Here is a 13,697-nt window from a genome sequence, read left to right as displayed (position 1 = left end):
CTAAATATTTCAAATCTTAAGTAATTAATATCAGGTGTAGATTTTAAGTGATAATCTTTGCAGCATTGAAGTATTTGCTTTTTTCATATTTATAGCATCTGAATTTCTTGTCATGGTGTTAATTAAAATCTAAAAGAATGCTGGTGGCCTTTAAATTAGTTGCTCCTCCTTTCCTCAGCTTTTCTTCCCCCACTGATTCATACTTTTTATTTGTGGCATTCATTTCAGAAATAGATTTTGAAGATTCTTTTGCCTATTTCCTACTTCAAACAGTGGGAAAGGGAATGACTTTTTTTTACAAAACCACAGTGCTTAATATAATATGTTTTCTAGGTCATAACTATGATCATAAAAACAGTAAAGTACAGTGTATAATATAAATGTTTAAGGTTTAAATTCAAGTGAACACTTGAGAAGCAAGTAAAATAGTATACATTTGATTTCAACATCTGTATTTCTCATGCTTTTTGAGCTCTGGTTGTTTACACATCAAAGAAAAATTTAAAATGATTCAAGACAATTGACTCTTGCCACAAATGGGTCATACTTTTGCATTTTATTTTGGAGACAGTTCCAACAAGGGACTTAAAACCAAATCAATAGTCCAAAGAATTTTGTGGCAGAATTTACTTAAATAATATAGGCACAAATAGATTGCACTACATGCAATACACCCCCCAAATTTTTAGTCATCTCAGTAGTATCCTAGATGATTCACAGGTAACAATATAGAAATGTCATTTTCCTTCAATTCTTGTGAACATCTGGATGTCTTCTCAATTGATGTCGAAGCACAGTGAAATTATTGCCTTTAACTAACACTAATAGTAAAAAAAAAAAAAAATCAACAGGAAGAAAGCCCTGCATCAGACTGACTATGAACTTCCCTTGATTATCCAAGCGGTTTCTTGTCATTGCAACCTCAGTAAGCTGGTCACTTTAAACTGTCCATCCATGTCAGACTGTCTTTCTAACTTAAGCAAATATTGGAAGGCTACTTTATCAACTTCAAATGAGCTTGAAACATGCTACAACTTTTATTCCCTACCAATTCAGAGAACTACAGTGAAAAGCTGAAAGAAATTTAAAAAAAAAAGTAATTAGTGTGACATAAGAACGTCTTCGTAAAGAGGAAGCCTGAAAGCATTCTGATGTCCAGAAGGTGCTGCAGGAATTGCATCTGGACATTTGAATTCTGTCCATTGATTATCTTGAAACATTTTCATTGACTGAAGAAAGCTGCCTGTGAGCAGTGCACAAGCTTTCTGTCCAAGCATATCAACAGATTGTGAAAAAAAAGGATAAATGTCTAAAATTCCATTTTTGTAACGATAATATTTTATAACCACAATATTTTGTCTCCTAGAATATATTTAAAAGTAGATTAACAGTGTGTGCAAAAGAATGCTTCGGAATGCAAAGGCAGCTGTCTTGAGGAGATCGCTCTGATATTTAAACCTTGACATACAGGGTCTTGGTAAGGAGATCTTAATAGTAAAGGGAAAGGTCTAGTTGTAGATAGAATTTGGTTTAGAATAGCAAGCACAAGGTTTGTGATGGCAATAAAATGCAAACTGGTATGGCCACACTGATGCGTCTAAACTCCTACCGATGTTCTTCTGGCGTACCATACAGCTGAATCAGTTTGTTGTTTTTTAAAAAATTATGCTCTTCCTTCTTTTTTCCCCTTTCCTGACACATTCACTGTCTGTTACATCAGTGTATGTGTATTAGTTTCTTTTAGTAGGATAAGCAGCACTGTTATTTAAGGGAACTCATATAAAGAGCCTTACAGGGGGTAGGGCAGTAGAGAGGCATCAGCAGTTCTGCAGCAAAGGAGCAGCAAGCCTCTAAATCAATCCCTTCTTTTCCCAAGAGCATTTTTTCTTTGCTCACATCAGTTACCTGCTTCACAAAGAGAGGAATAGATAAAACTAAAGGAAGATATGTTACAGTATTGGAAATGGATGGCTTGCTTTAGAGTTCTCCTAGGACAGCTTTGCTGTTTAGTAAAGGTATATGAAATTTGCAATCAGCTTAGGTATTCCAACTAACAAGGTGTTAAGTAAAAATACTGATGGGAAAGCAGTGGGTTTTTTTTGAGATCTTCAGAAGTTTAGGAGTTCTTCTGTTGCTAGCTTGGAACATTCAAAAATTTTGGTGTAAGCTACGCATGTTTGCCTCTAAAACTCACATACACAAAAAAAGGAAAAATAGCAGAGTGTAGAGATGTTACTGGACCTGAAGGGAGGTGTGTGTTTTCAGTTTTCTGCTATGGTTCAAGCCATTTTCTACAGATAAATGCTGAAACGCAATGGAAGTTGAGACCAAAAATTCTTTTACTCAGTCTGAGAAAATAACATAAAGAGATTAACTAATTTGGAATTAATTCCCATATTAATTACAATTTGAAAAGTTAAAATCCAGTGGGAAAATCTAATTGAAAAACTAACAATAGACATGGAATATCTACAGCTTCACTACCTTTTCTAAATATGAAAGCTAGTTGTAAGACTGTGAGCCAGCTACAGGTGATACAAACGATACAGACTTTGAGCCAGATACAGGTGATAAAATTAGGTGGACCAAGAAGGACAGAGTAGGGAAATACCATAATTGCTTCAGGTAAGAACTAAATTAATTCTTCTTATTTCCACACTTTACTCCCTCAAATTTAAAAATAAGAATGTATTTTTTAAAATTTTCTGAATCACAGATTCTTTTAATCTATTTCTTGATGATTTAGAAATTATTTATATGGCAAATTTTGGGTTAATGTTTCTTTCATTCTTTATTTCTTAATTGCCACTTGTAGATTTTTTGTATTTCTTAGTTTTGTGACAAAACCTAATATTTCAATAAAAATCTTACAAATTTCTGCCTGTATGAGCCTACCTTACCAATAATCTGGATTTCCTATGATCATAAAAGTCCCGTGAATTAGCATAGAGGACTTCTAAAAATGTTTTTTTCTGAGTTTATAAAGAGAAAAGTGTTTTTATTAAGAAAAGCATTTTTATTTTATTAAGACTGACAGCATCTCAAATAAATTATACACAAAAGCAGAGACTTCAATCTCTTAAAATTCAGTCTATTAAAATTCAACAAAAACATTTAACATATTTTGATCATAAACAGTAGTGATAAGCAGGTCTTACCTTTGCTCAGTTTTCCTCTTTTTCAAGAGGAAAAGTCTCTTCAAGTCTCTTCTTGCTGCTGTTGTAGTTTTGAAACTTATGGTCTTGAGAATTCATGAATAAAGCAGTTGTAAGATTTTTCATCTTTGGTAAGATAACTCTGTAAAACATTCTGCCTTTGATATCTACTCTGATGCCTCCATCAATGCAATTTGAGAGCATCTGAAAGAAAAGGGAGTGATTTTTTTTGTCAGCAGCAAACTACAACATTAGCCTGTGTTCTTGGAGAACTAGAAGGAAGGAAGTGGCGGAAGTGGCAGAAGTGGCAGAAGGAAGGAAGGAAGGAAGGAAGGAAGGAAGGAAGGAAGGAAGGAAGGAAGGAAGGAAGGAAGGAAGGAAGGAAGGAAGGGAGGGAGGGAGGGAGGGAGGAAGGAAGGGAGGGAGGAATGAGGGAGGGAGGGAGGGAGGGAGATGAATCATAATATTGACATATTTTTGAAAGAGCTATTGCTGGATCTTTCACGTGGTGAAGCAGATACTCACAAAAAGCATTGAAGTTATCTATGGTACAGAGACAATGTTTCTAGTACTATTTTAGTTGTCATTCAGTGTATCAGCTCCTCTGTCTTTAAGAGAGGAGAATATGTATCCTGGGTAAATATGTAATTAAAGGGGGAAAAAATTCAAGAGATCATTGTGGATAATCTATGCTTAAACTGTGAAACTAAATTCTAGGAGGAAGATCTGTTTGCAGACACGCATTTTGCTTACAGATTACATTGTGTCCTTCTCATCTGAGTCTCCTTATGGAGATGATTTTTCCTTTACAGCAATGTGTCTCCTAAGAAAGCATCAGTGGCTGACCCAAGACATGTATAGAAGTACCTCAGAATTGTAAATTCCTAAAGGGAAAGGAGTCATAGAATCAGAATGGTTTGGGTTGGAAGGGACCTTTAAATGTCATCTAGTCCAACTACCCTGCTATAAGCAAGGACATCAACGAGATCAGGTTATTCAGAGCCCGATCCAACCTGACTTTAAAAGTTTACAGGGATATCTACTGCCTTTCTGGGCAGCTCTGTTCCAGTGTTTCAACACCACCATCATATTTTTTTTCCTTCTTGTTGTGCTCCAATGTGTGGAGCAGTGAAGAGTTTTTTTAATAATGGATGGTCAGGAACTAAATTAAGCCAAATGAGGCAAACATTGCATTTGAGAACCGTTTCTTGGTAACAAAAGAGCAAAATAAATACAGTCAATTAAAGAGGGCTAGAGAAGACAGAGCAAGAGGAAGAAAAATGGGAGAGAGAGGGAAAGAGAAGACAGGGGGAATAGAGGGCATTGCCACTGGCAATCAGGGAGTGCCCTTGATGTCCCGGGGTGGGGCTGTGCACACTGCTGGCCTGGACACGGCTCCTCTGGCAGCGGGACACAAGGGGAGGGGATCGGGCAGGAGAGCAGGAGCCCGGGCAGGGTGGTGGGACATGAGGGGAGGGGATCGGGCAGGAGGGCAGGAGCCCGGGCAGGGTGGTGATGAGGATCACGGTAGTGGGCAGTGTCAGAGGTGAACAGGGGTGGATGCGGGTGGCTCAGGCAAGAACACAGAGACAAAGCAGGCCAGGTGCTGCTCAGGGACACAGGGAGGCAGGACTGATGTGAGGGTGAGCAAGAGCCAGTGAGTGCTAGAGAGCTAAAAGGCAGGACTCCAAAAGCAAGTTTGAAGACACCCCAAGAGTAAAAAGAAGCAACCCCAAAGAGCCCCCCAATGGGTATGATGTAGTTACTTTTTATGCCCCTGACTCTTCCCAAAGTCTGCCTGCTGACAGGAGACCATGGCCCAGTCTGATGTCCCACTGCAGTCCATTGGTAGAGACCCTTTGCCATCTGACTGGAGAGTGTCTCTGGAGCACAGCATCTTCAGTGTTCCCATGCCTATCCCATGAGAGACATGAACTGCTTGCCAGGTGAGGTCCCCCCATAGACAAGGCTTTCTTCCATCTTCTCCTAGCTGCCTCCTGGACGTGGCACATGTGCAACCCCTCCCTCATGTGCCTCTGATAACTTTTGTTGAGGCATAACAACACTAAACTGGCTCCTCACACTTGTATGTAGTCAGAATATACTTTCTTTTAATTTAAAAAACCATTAACCTATATACTATCACAGTAGGCTCTACTAAAAAGTCTGTGGTTGTTTTTGTTTATAAACCCCATTAAGTATTGAAAGGCTACAAGGAGATCTCCCTGGTGCCTTCTCTTCTCCAGACTGAACAGCCCCAGTTCTCTCAGCCTTTTCTCATAGGAGAGACATTCCATCCCTCTAATACTTTTTGGCTCTTCTCTGAACTGGCTCAAAAACAGGTGTATGTCTTTCCTGTGCTGAGAACCCCTGACTGGGTGGAGAACTGTACCTGGCATCTCATGAGAGCAAGTGAGGGAGAATCACCTCCCTTGAACTTCTCCGTCACATTGCTTCTGATGCAGTCCATTCTGTGGTTGGCTGTGCTTTGGGCTTCTAATCTTCTCTCAGAAATGGTAATAATGTATGTATAGACCCCAAAGAAGATTCTTCTTTTCAGCACCACTGAAAACTTTTAAAAGTAAAATAATCAGACTATTTTGGATCAATGATTCATTTAGCTGAATATCCCATCTGTAACAGATGCCTGTTTTCTTTTTTTGTGCTAGGCAACTGGACATGGCTAGGGTACAAGTCTGAGAACGTATTCTGATGATTGCAGGCAAAAGATGCCCATAAGCATAATGTAATTTGTGTCAATGAATACTTTCCCAGAACATACTTGGGAATGGTTCTGGGCTTCAGCACAAGATATTGGCTGTTTCCAGCAGACTCTAACCTTCGAGAGGAAAAAAATGTTGTCCGGATGCAAACCATTACAACCTACTAGCTTAAGGGCTGAAAAAGTTTTTTGCTAGTTATAACTATTGTGTTCATAGTCCATGGTGAATTTTTGCTGTATAAATTGATTCAATTATTTTCAGACCATAATAAAAGGAGATGAACTGCTCTGCTGCTTACTTGTGTATCATGTCTCTCAACTGTGAACAGTATTCAAGAGTTAGTTAGGCTGAAACTTTATAGAGTAATACATAGGAATTTAGCTGCAGATATGTTCTCATAGCTATTATTTTGTAAAAATTTTCAATGTCTTTTTTATGCCTAGCACATCTCTAAGGTGTTACAGTCATCACTGTTCATCACTGTTCATCATTTAGCTGCATTTAATTTCTTATAATACTTTCTTGACTAGTTTTTAGAGTTGGCAATACTGTTTTGTAATAGCTTTTGACTAGTTTTAATTTTTACACTGAAGATAATTTTGAATTATCATATTAACTACATCCCCTTTTAAAAATCATTTGGGAATAAGATATATAGTGCTACTTGTAGGATTCTCGTTAGGGTTCTTTGTGCCAGAAACTAACAAAATCTTGGTTCCTTCTTTGTATTTTTTTTTCAAATTTATACATGAGAGAAAATTTCCTCTTAGCTCTTAGTAGTTTATATGGTTTTATGTGAAAGGTTGGGGAACTCTTTTTAAAAGGTCCCAATATAATTTCCAAATATAATTTTGAAACAAAAACACATTCCTGGAACAAAGTTTGTGAATATAGTGTCTATTTACCAAGTTTGGCCCTCTGAGAGAGTAAGGAGAGGAGGCTAATCTCTGTGTTACTCTGTGACACTTCCATAGAGGATGCAAAATCTGAGAAACCCTGTATCAAATGATAAATGAAGTGTCTTGGGGAAAAGAAACAGAGAGGCTCTTGAACATTCTTGTAGACACGAAGTTTAGGTTTTCCTCCATGCTGGACAAAAGAATCTTGAGAACCAATAAACATTGGTTCTCATTATAGCTTCAAACTGAAAGCTTACAACCACGGTAATGAAAGCATGCATGTTTACTTTTCTAAAGAAGTTCTATTGAAATCAAGGGCTACCTAACCAGTTTGTTTTATTCTAATGGGTAGCTTTACCTGTTCAATATTACTAGGAAAATGACAACATGGTTGTGTTCATAGTCCCATATAATTTGTTCAATACTGTCAGTATTTTCTCCTTATAGTAGAAATTGATAAAAAATAGCTCAAATGAACAAAGCAAAGCAAATAAAAATTCTTGATAATAACGTTTTCATGAGTAAAACTGAAACCCAGCATCCACAACTAAAATATCCCCAAACCAACCAAATCAACCAACAAAAAAAAAAAAAACCAAAGCCCCCCCCCAAAAAAAAACCCAAAACCAATCAACCAACCAACCAACCAAAAAATTCCCCCAAACATATATCGTTAGAAATAAATAAATAGATTACATTTCACAAGATCTAAGGGTGTCTCAAGCATGTGCACAAGACAGAAGGAGAAAATAGCAGTAAAAGAGAACTGAGTCAGGATACGCTTGAGGAAGCTCAAGTTGGTATGACAAGATCATACAAATCTGGAGGAGCGGGATGCTAAGTGGGCTGATCGAAGTAATTCTAAAAGTTGATAACCCATTGACTACATATTCCCTTCTCCCTTTCATCATGGAAGGAGTCACAGCCTCCTCCTCTGAGGGCCTACACTACGTGCCAAGTACGCCCATGTCCCTTTGGGAGCCATCTGGGGCCCAGCCAGGCTGGACCGAGCTGACCAGAACTGTGACAGCAGCTGGACTTGGGTTTGCAGCTGGTGCATTTGCAGGTCATTACGCTTTCCACCTTAGGAAAACATTGGAGCCAGTGATTACAGAGACAGTAAAGTGGATTTTGACCTCGAGTCTTTCATTATACTATAAAGGAGGATTTGAGCAGAAAATGACTGGATGAGAAGTTACTCTTATTTAAAGTATAAGTCAATGTACTGTCAAGGCCAAAATCAAAACAGGCCACAGAAAAATTATGAATCATCTTTATAAAGGAAGATCACCTTAATTAACAACAAAAGCAAATGAAGCAAAAGATTTATCGCTGTTGGAATTCAGTGATAAAATCCAGTGAAATCAAAAGCTTTGGCTCATAGGCGATTCAGCAGATACATCATGCAGCATCTCTCTTATTTTTTTTCTGTGCAGTCCTTAACACAATACATTCTTTCCACAACTTTTTCTTTATTATGCATCTGTTAGAACATTATCCTTGCATTTGCTCCTTTTTTCTTTCCCCCCCAACCACCCCCACAAAACAGAGATTGCATTGTCTTGTCCCTGAAGAAATGGGAGATAACACTTTTGGTTTATTGCAGAGGCAAAAAGTAAAATGACTCTTTCATTCCTTATTTCCAGAGCACTGTGAGAGTATAGGAGGACAAAACTAACTCAAAGTGGCTCACTAGATTTTATGGGTTTGAAGTCTGTGATATTGATACATTAGTTGAACAAATCAGCTGTAGCTTATTTCTCTGGTGGAGGCATATCAGGTCAGAGAAGGCAAGAAATCTTACAAGGAAATAGAAGTTAATGTATTAATGTATTCATTTTCCTTGTCTTTATATTGCATAATCGTAACCATACTCATAAATATATACAGAAACATATTTGCAGTGTGACCATGCATCTCATCCTAGACAGGAAAGTGTTAATCAATAGAGAATCTGACAAACAAAGTGCAAGAGCACTGAAATTAGCTGTATGTTTTAAATGGCAAAATATATGCACGTGTATGAAACATGCGTTCTCTAAGTTGGGACTCAATTTTGAAGATACATACAGTTTTGAAGATAAGTGCACAATTTTCTGCTTGGAGTTTAATGTATGCAATCTGCAGTATAAAATTATGCTATACAGTCATTAATGCTCAGGCAATTTCTATTACTTTTACACATAAACACTTCTAGTGTTTTCACTATCACACTTATAGAAGCAGAAACTAAATCATAAAATCATAGAATTATTTGGGTGGGAAGGGACCCTAAGGATCATCTTACATCAGCTCCCTTGCTATGGGCAGGGACATTTTTCACTAGACCAGGTTGCTCAGAGCTTCATCCAACCTGGCCTTGAACACCTCCAGGGATTGGGCACCCACAGCTTCTCTGGGCAGCCTGTTCCAGTGCCTCACCATGCTCACAGTAAAGAATTTCTTACCAACACCTATTCTAAACCTACCGTCTTTTAATTTAAAGCTGTCACCCTTTTCTTGTCACTCTCTCACAGTAGGAAATTTCCCTTTCCCTCCTGTTTATAAGCCCCCTTTAGGTACTGGAAAGATGCAGTGAATTCTCTATGAATCCTAGTCTTCTTCATTCTGAACAACACAACACTGAAAATATATTCTTATCCCTGATTTCGCACAACTGCCTCTAGGTATTTTCTTTCTTATCTACTAGAAGCATCATAAAGGGAATTTAAACCTATGGATAATGACTCATACTTCTTTTAGATGGCACATAGGTTAATGCTGCTGTTCATACTCATGCCAAAGCTGTGCTAATTAGAAATATTTCTTGCCAAGTAAAACATCTATGATTAGAACATTGAGGCCTCCAAATCTCCTAAATGGTATGCCCCATAAAATAAGCTGTCTTTTTTATTGTTCTGTCATGGCTTTCCAATGAAGATTAACGAGAAGATGTAGCTGTCATCTGAAGAAAATCTAGCAAATTGAAATCTTATAATATGCCGTTGTAACAATCAGACTTGTACTAACAACATATAGATGAAAAAGCATTACACGCACATATATTCTCCTAATGAGATGCTGCTGTGTAGAGATGCATTTTTATCAGGCAACATGTTCAATGATCATTATTAACTGGTCCTAGATCAAGAATAAAGTAGAATATGCTGACACTCTTACTAAGGAACATCTAGAAAATATAATCTATCAGACATGCATGGTCTCAAAGGAAGTTGAACAGGAATGTTGTCTTGGAAAAGCAGCCCAGTGTACTGTACTCAGTAATTCAGATCCTCTCATGACTGGCAATATGGAGCTGACTACAGAGTGTCTAGGAAAGTTGACAATGAACATCATCATCCTCCTTACTTTAGAATCTGGGATGTAAGATTTAGTGTAATATGCTGTATGGCTACTGTCACGGTAAGAGTACCACAGTTTAGCAGAAAAAAACCCTCCAAAACCTTGTTTTCCATATGGGCCTCAGAATCAAAGGAGCTGGCTGTGACTAGGCTTAACTCCTGATTTTAACCAACTTGACACTGTGATTCTAGTTGTGGTCCCAGGTGCATCAGTAGTGTGGGTTACATCATTAGATTGGTCTCATTCATGATCTGATCACAAATTCACCAATACTGTAGTTAACCATTGCAACACTATGTCTGGTTGAGTTCAGCAAGAACTTTCTCAAACATAGATTGATCAGAAGTTCAGTTTTTTCGAGCAGCAGGTTATAGATTCTTTTATATTGCTCATAATAAATTCACTAGACCTGCAAAATATAAATGTATAGTGCTATACAAAGATGTTCCCAGGTATACCTCAACATGGTTGGAGGTATAAATCTTACCAAAGGGTCAGCCCTGGCTGTGGAGGAGAGAAAAAAAAATCCATCAGTTTTTCTGTAAAGTAGCTGCACTTTCATTCTCTACCAGTGAGAATTTTAGATGTCAATTTATACTTTTGGGAGGAGTGGAGATGTGACTCTAGACCAGTATTTTGTCACTGCCATTGTAAAGGGCATAGGGAAAGCCAATTTTAATGCAAAAGAGGTATATAGAGGGTAATGGATTTACAGACTGAGGGTCTTGCATAAGGACTGAACAGGACCATTGCACATTAGCATAATTTTCCCTGGTTGATTGCAGTGATAAAGGTCATCCAGCCTCCACCTGATACCCTATCACCTTCTCAGCACGACATCATGCCATGACCCTCATGCCTCAAGGTATGTCTCATGGCTGTGGGACTGATTTCCTACAGCTGTCTATGCAAGTAACATTTTATTATCACATCGGGGTCTGGCCATCTAATCTAATGCCCTCCCTTTGAGGTTTTTGGTGCAAAGGCTTTAGAACCACAGCTCTAAAGGAATTTGAAATTCACCAAGTGCGCTGCAGTAGTCCTTTTAATTTTATCCAGTTTAGCTGTTTGTTTTTTGGGGGTTTTTTTGATGCTGAATGTTAAGGTTTACATAATAGCAAAAAGATGTAAAAAATTGTCAAAAACAAGGCAACCCACTGTGTATATCTTATGCTTGAATACCAAAGAATTGTATGTTTTGTGTTCTAATTCTGCATGAAAGTGTATGTGATCTATGTCACCCTCTAACAATTGTATCAGTCTTCATTACTTTGTATCTTCAATAATTTTTAAAGATACATTAATGATATATAAAATCAATATTTCAGACATTCATTAACTTCCCCTCAAATTTAAAATTGAATTTGAATTTCAAATTATCTGTCCTAACATTCAGGTACAGTGGGCATTAAGTAACACACAGCTGCCAAATTTCCAGCACTACCTAACTTGGCATGTTTTTACATAAGACATCGAGTAAAGGAAAGCCTTCCTCACTTTTTTTCAACAGGCCCTGAAGACAGAAATCCTGTTTTAATTTCAGTAAGTGTTTTCTTTCTTGTCCAACATCTTTTCAAATGCAATAGACAACATATGCACAGTTTTCTGAAAGACCACTTTCACAGTTGAAGAAGTTTTAAGAAGACTGCGTATAATTGACAATACAGTCATTGCTATTTTTACCAATAAGATTCTATCCATTTCAATTATACCAGCTTAGAACTGAAGTGGCAAATTGTACCCTCTGGAAACTACAGAACAAACTAAAAAATATTTCAGTGCCATTGTTATAACTCTTTTCTTATTTCTGCTTCACCTACACTTAAATGAGTCATATTTTTGAGTAACCTCAGCTTTCTCATCTGTCAGTGAGAAGTTCAGGACCCAAGGCAAGAGGACTCAACTTTTTTTTTCTTTTCTTAAAGGGACAAACAATCATAACAATGAAATCTGTACCTTCATTATTGTCTCTGCTTCCCTCAAGCACCACTCAAAACCGGTGTGCTACTGAGAGAATTATTTGAAAGATTTGGTGTTGTTTTGCTTTTTCTTCCCTTAAGGAAAATTTCTGCCAAGAATTTCTAGTTAAGTATTTTTGAAAGTATCTAGCCTTATAGATATTTGTGCTGCATGAATAATTGTTGTCAGGCTACTTTATCGTTAGATACAAATATCTGTATTATCTGATCTTATACAGACATACTTAATTCTCTCATTCACAGCGTGTGCCTCCATAACTTACTTATCAATGATAAATGTAAGCATGAAAACCTTGTATTCATCTTGGAATTGTCCTTAGGCACTCCTGGTTAAGCATACACATTTTGCATAAAAGGAATCTGAACTATGTGTGACAATTAATTATCTGGAAACAAGAGCCATGAATAGTTCAGAAAACCTAATAATTGCTTATTTAAATTAAGTTAGAAAAACATAATGATCTAAGTTAATCATACCCCTCCTGAATTACTTGAGAAATGAAATCTTGAAAAAGTAATCCATATATTGTGACATTAGAACCATGTTATCTTTCATACTGATATTCTTTTCTATTTTGTGTTAGTCATCAAAATGGAAGACATATATGTCTTCAGTGTAATTGGAAAATAAATCCCAAATAATATACCAAATATAAAATTTGGCAAACTGCAGTAAATTTTCTCACTTACACCTTTATTTCACATCCTTCAGAAAAGTGCAGAAAAGCTAATCATTAGGAAATTGCAAGAAAAATGGGAAATTAAATTGCTGAGTTCTTTGACACCTGCAGAAATTACTTCATTTGCTCACATGTCATTTTAGTTTTTTGGAGAGTATTATGGATAGTATCTAAATAGCTTGCACAAACAATAACAACCTTCAAAAATAAGAAAAATATGATGGCTTCTTTTTTTAATATTCTGGTCCACATTTTGTTCATATGAAATAACCACACTTATAAACAAGAACATATACTTCACAGAAAATTACCAGCTGTGTTGCAAATGCTATTTTTCCTCCTTGAGAAGATTAATCTATGCCCTAACCAAATGTTGGTTTTCACCTGGTCTCCCACCAGAGGAGAAGGCAGTTCAGGGTCTCATATCACGAGACACCCACAATGCATACTGGCTATGTTTCTGTTTCAAAGATCCTATTGACATCTGTTTCAATTTACAAAAGTATGCCTTCTATCAAGGTAAAATGAAAAATCTTCCACTTTTCAAGACTTGCCATTGAGGACCCCCATTAGTAATGAACTAAAAAGATTTAATGAAGATTTAGCCTTCAGAGAAGCAAGCTACAATGGACTTCCCAAATCCAAAAGGGTGGTCTCCCACTGCAGTGACTGACTTTCTCCAGCTGAGCCTTCAAGCAAACCATGCTCTGTTCCACTGAATGGGCTTTTGAGTGGCATGCAGCTGTGACACAAACATTGAGGTATCCTGCCTGCTGTTTACGGCCGTGTCAGTGAATTTCTGATGATAAATGATTGTTTGGATTTTGCCACTGACAGAAAGGTACAGCAGTGACCTTTTATCCAATGAACTCCAGAGCAGGAAAAAGGCAGAAATCACACCTCACTTTTTCTTTTTCTT

The sequence above is a fragment of the Melozone crissalis genome, unplaced genomic scaffold (assembly GCF_028551555.1).
Source record: "Melozone crissalis strain CALT ecotype California unplaced genomic scaffold, PUWL_Pcris_2 ptg000005l_1, whole genome shotgun sequence".
Lineage (NCBI taxonomy): Eukaryota > Metazoa > Chordata > Aves > Passeriformes > Passerellidae > Melozone > Melozone crissalis.
Note: the sequence above shows the minus strand (reverse complement) of the source record.